Below are 5,875 nucleotides of genomic sequence, written 5' to 3' on the forward strand. Positions count from 1 at the left end.
GTTCATAATGTAGCGGTCCATATGCCCTCGCTGCACCAGCAGGCACGATGGTCCCGGAGTTTATCCGGTTTGTACGGGGGATTTAGCTTAAATTTTTCACCGACTGGCACGGAGCTGAGATTAGCTGCGTCCCTCCATGTCGGCGCCGGAACCGGAAGTTCACAAATCATGTTTTAATGTTTAAATGGTGATTTCTGTCCTGTTGTCTCCACATGTGTATTGGTGATTTCCCTTTGTCCTGAGAGATAATTGAATTGCTCCTCGGGTGTCTCCAGGGCAGAGAGGAGGAAACCATGATGCATTGTGGGGATGTATTGTGTCTGTGTATCCTGCTGCATATCTGTGCTGTGTCACAGTCTTCCTTCTGGTCCCCTAGGGGCGTGTCCACCAGATGGGGACCTGCATAAATACGGGCGGGTAGCCCTCAATAAAGGGTTCCTGTTTTATACCTTCATGACGTTTTGGCTCATGTTTGGGGAATGCGATAACTACACTCTTGGGGATTGCTATATCACAATACTCCCCTAAGTATAAGCTCTTGTAAGAGCGTGTTCATGGTTCCTGCTGTCTGGATGTAGAAGAGGTTCACCCACTGGAAGCTGAAGCCTGGTCTTGGGTCCAGCGTGGGTGGAGGACGGTGAGACCCCAACCAAGCTGCGGCGGTTCGTGGGGTCTGCAGTGCGTACGGTGTCAAGTGGAGTGCTTGGAGTCCTCGGAAAGCACTAGGAGCATCGATCGACGGAGATACCCGGTCGGGGTGCTAGGAGATCCGTTACAGATGCCCTGTATCTTAAAGGATTTCCCCGTATATGGATGATGGAAGGAATCGCCCCTAATGATGTGGGAACACTGGTCACAATGTAGACAAGGTAAGTTCCATTTCTCTGGGTCGTCAGTATAGTTTGTCACATACTTTTTTTAAAGGGGCCAATATCCGCCCTTGCCAGGTGGTCACGATAATTCTTCAAGCGCCTATTACATATTAACGGTGGACTGTTAAACTCCAATATTTGGGGGTACGATCTACCTAACAATGACCAATGCTTACGAACAATATAATAAATATTCTTATTAAAAGGATGGAACCTATGTACAAAAGCCACTCTAGGACCTCTCTCAGTTTTTTTATCTTTCACCAGTGTAAGGGCAGCCTCTGTTAAGATCTTCTCAGGATACCCTCGTTCTCTGAATCTGTCCATCATTTTGTTAACTCTCATGTCTTGGATATCCGGATCAGAAATGATCCGTGTTACCCGTTCTATTTGGGATGGAGTTTTTCAAAGAAAGAGGGTGGGCACTAGAATAATCTAATACACTATTTCTATCTGTTTCTTTTCTAAACAGATCTGTATGTAGATAGCCATCACTAACCTTAATTAGCATCGTATCAAGGAAGCTGACCTGCGTCTGACTATATGTGATAGTGAAATTCAAGCCAGGTATCAAATTATTGATATATTCGTGGAAGACCAGGAAGGCCTCAAGTGGCCCCGCCCACACGCAAACGATATCGTCAATAAACCTTTTCCACAATAAAAAGTTTTTTTGATAATTCTAATTTGCTCTTGTCCCGTGCAGTATATTAATCGAGTGTCGATCTTTCCGATCCTTCTTATAGAAGTTTTGGTATGACTGCAGGCATGAAGATACTGTACCTCGTATAAGGACAGGGGAGAACACAGGAGAGGTGAGAACTGATTATCTATCACCACTAGAACACCCTGCTTATCACTGTATATAGTATAAGGACAGGAGAGAACACAGGAGAGGTGAGGACTGATTATCTATCACCACTAGAACACCCTGCTTATCACTGCTTATAGTAAAAGGACAGGAGAGGTGAGAACTGATTACGATTATATTATATGATTATTATTACTATTATTAGTACCTTCCAAAACACACTGTACTTTTTTTTTAACAAAACGCTACACGACTAGATTTATCGCATGCATCATTCAGGGAGCATGTGTTATTTCTCCCAAACACAAAGCAGCCACAATGTTCCTGCAATTGTCTCTGACCACCTTGCCCAGTTGGAGTTAGGTGAGGAGACAGCCAGCGCGGTTGTTTGCTGCTTGATGCACTTTAGAAAGTATTTGGCTATGTGGCTACTATCACCCAGGGAGATCAGCTCTAAAACGGCATGGCAACACTTCACATGACAGGAAGGAGGGGGGAGTGGGAGCGATGTTCTGCCTTGCTTCTGTTTGGGACAGGAGGATAGCCATGGAGGAGGCCGATAAGTAACTGGTGTCGGAACAAACGTGGAGGTGTCAATAGGACCTGGCCTTCTTGTTACAGTGCTAATGTAATGATCTAACGGGCTGTGAAAGGCATGAACTGTTCCAGTTCGTAACCGTTGCTCCAGGTGTCCATTGTGTGCACCTTGCTGCACAACTAGAATTGCAAGGAGTGGCCTTCATTCTCCGCCACTTGAGAGTACAAAGCAGGGATGTTTTTTTTTAGTTTTGTTTTTAAATGCTAGCTATATAATTTCTAGTGAGGCTGAGCACATGCCATTAGCCCCCTAATAGCAACAGAATCCACAAAGTGATACCACAGACACTGCACCACCAGCAACTTGTGCAAGCAAAGTGGTTTTTTGGCCACACATTCTTTTATTGATGGCTGATGGTGGGACAGAATAGGAAGAGGCATAGTCTGAGCAGGAGGAGCAGTAATTGATGATGACTTGGACACAGTACTGCACATGGATGCCACCTGGCTGCCACAAAGGAGAATGGGAGAAGGAGGAATCTCTTGTTGTGGTAGCTGGTGGATACCTCTGTCACTCCCATGGCTTATTGTAATCTGGCAGATCTTGCACAGGGCATTGCTTTTGTTTTCCAACACAGTGGAGAAGAACTGCCAGACAGGAGACACTTGCACACTCCACACAGAGCTAGCTGCAGCCGGGCTTGTTTTAGGTCTGGCACGTTTTCAGCCTGCGACCACAGTATCATCAGCATCACCAGTTCCCAAGCTGACAATACTAGAAGCAGATCTGGCCCTGGCAGGTTTTGGGAGGTTCTAACTGTATGTTGCCTTCACTCTGTATTGCTGACACTGCCACCATCCTCTTCCTCTGATGTTACCTTCTTCTCAGCACCCTGATCCTGTCCAACACACAATCATTGTAAGGCCTCTTGCACACAAACATTTTTTTCTGTTTACGTTCCGTTTCTTACAAAACGTATACGGAACCATTCATTTCAATGGATCCGCAAAAAAAAAAACAACTAAGGTACTCTGTATGCCTTCCGTTTCCGTATTTTCGTTCAAAGATAGAACATGTCCTAATATTGTCCGCATAACAGACAAGGATAGTACTGTTCTATCAGGGGCCAGCTGTTCCTTTCCACAAAAAACTGAATGCACACAAACGTCATCCGTATTTTTTGCGGACCGCAAAATACTGAAAAAGCCATATGGTCTCAACCTCTCTGCCATAAAATCTGCGATATGTCATCATAGGCTTCCTAGCCCCCTTCAGATTACCTGCTTTATACTTGCCTTGAGTTCCACTGCTGCTACCTGTCAGGGTGGGGAGTGGGGGAAACTGACCACCGTACAATGGGGAGCAGACAGGATAGCAACTAGGCCTGGATGCCAGGATCAGGGAACAGGTCACCTCCTATAGGGTCCCTAATCTTCGCCCTAACTCCTAACCGTATGAGAAGACCTGCATGGTAGGACGGCTCATACCCAGGAAACCTAGTAACCTGAGCCGCCCTGATAATCCCTCAAATAGCGTTTATAGACAACAAAAAGAGAAGGCGCTCATAGGGTAGGTATGTAAAATATTAGGTGGAATTAATTGGTGGAAATAAAATAAATTAAAATAAAAATGATGATAAAAAATAGAAATAGATAATATGTCTGAGAAGTCGTAGCATGGGTATATACATGTATAAAAGAATAAATATGTAAATATAATCATGTAATAAATTATAGGGAGAATGTAAAAAGTATAACTATATACATACATACATATATTCTGAGGAAACTAAATGTTCATAATAGATACATAGTAAAAGGTAAATTGATAAAAGTATAACAGTCTCCCAAAAAATTCATTAAGAACATCTTTGGCGTTGGCATTGCTATATGCGCCTATCACTAGCTTTATACTAGTTTCGCTATAATTGGGTGTCGCAACAACGTGGCAATAATTGCGTGATTTGACCATGTATAAGGGTGATTAGTTCATGGAAATAAACAAGAAAAAATGGGGAAAAAAAGAGGGGGGAAGATCATGAAAATAAAAATAGATATAAATATAGGGAATGAAGATAAAAATTATGAATAAATGTGACCATGAATAAAAAATATATATGTGTAATCATGACGATAGGAATTACTTGAGTCGGGAGATTACATAATGATGAATGAACACATGATGAACCTATATGCGCCTGGGTCCCAATACTAGAGGACCAACTTATATGTGTGGCCGAGATAAAAGTGTGGGTGATAGCAGGTGATATGTTTCATATGCTGGCGTTGGGAGAAGAGGTGCTGGCCTGGATAGATGTACCAGGGGGAGAAAACCTACCTGGTGGATCACAGTGGAGGCCGCTCGTTTCCCAGCACGTGGGACGTCTGGTGCGCTGTGTGTTCACAAAAGCGCGCGCACTGCCGGGATTTAAATAAGCCAGCATTTTGAGCGCTGGTCGGGTATCGCAGTGTGGGCGGGGCTACAATGGTGATGCTCGTCGGGCGGGGAAGAGCCAAGGCACTGCCGGGGTTTAGATGAGCCGGCATTTGAGCGCTGGTCAGGCATCGCAGGGTGGGCGGGGCTACAATCAAAGTGCTGGCTCCATTGCAAAAAAAATCCTTCAAACTTGCTAGAGATAGACATGATTTTCTCAATGGTGACATAAAATTTTGGCTTAAAGATAAGCCCAAAGTTGATCCTACCGCCAAACATCGACTCACCCCGCTCATGGCTACTGAGATCTACCCGGCCTCTCACCCCACTCATGCCACACCACACGGCCGTCACCCCCACAGTTATCGGTCCACCCGAGGGCCGGGACCACATTCCCCTGCGCCTGCTAATAAACCACGCCCCCCACCCATACGAAATATTCCAAGACAAACTAAGCCCCCTCCCATCATTATCACCAACATACCTGCCCCCGATATCAGTTCCCTTCGTACCTTATTTCCCCCGGATACAGATGCTGTGACACCTCTTGCCCATGCTCCCAGTACTGCTACCCCCACTCGACTGACCATTACCACTACTCCCATGCAGTCTCCGGCATCTACCAAATCCCCCCATCCCCCATTCCGGTCTCCCCCCTTCTCCCCCTCCAGCCTCCCCCAAGGCTGCCCACTTAACCTTCCCCCCACCTCTTTCCCATCAGTGCCCTCAACCTCACCCCCCGCCGAGACCCACTCTATCATTTTTGAGGACTCACTGTCACGAGGGTGTCGAGAGCCACGCCTGACTCCGTTGTACCCGGAGTCAGGAGGTCGCAGCGGTTGGCTGCACGCTCTATGTCAGATAGGGAAGTTTCCTTATTGTAGCTTTCTGGGTTTGCTTTACAAACCCTTTTGGCTCACTCAGGGATCCGTAGCTCCTTCTCTCAGCTGTTCCTTGTCCAGCACTCCCAATCCTCCTTATATTCCCCTCTCACACTTCTCTGGTTGCCAGATATAGAGCTTCCTGCCTGGACATCTATTCTGACCCACTGGAGCTGTGTTGCTGCGTTCTCTGAGTGTTGCCTTAGAACGCTACCCTCCGGATCCCTGTTGGACCTTTGTGGACATTGTTGCCGTCCACCTGGGTGTTTGTGTTTGTCTGCGTTTGTCTGTCCTCTCCCTGGTGTTTTCCTCTTAGTGCAGTGGTGAGGACTAGCGATCC

Source organism: Bufo gargarizans, chromosome 6 (assembly GCF_014858855.1).
Source record: "Bufo gargarizans isolate SCDJY-AF-19 chromosome 6, ASM1485885v1, whole genome shotgun sequence".
Classification (NCBI taxonomy): Eukaryota; Metazoa; Chordata; class Amphibia; order Anura; family Bufonidae; genus Bufo; species Bufo gargarizans.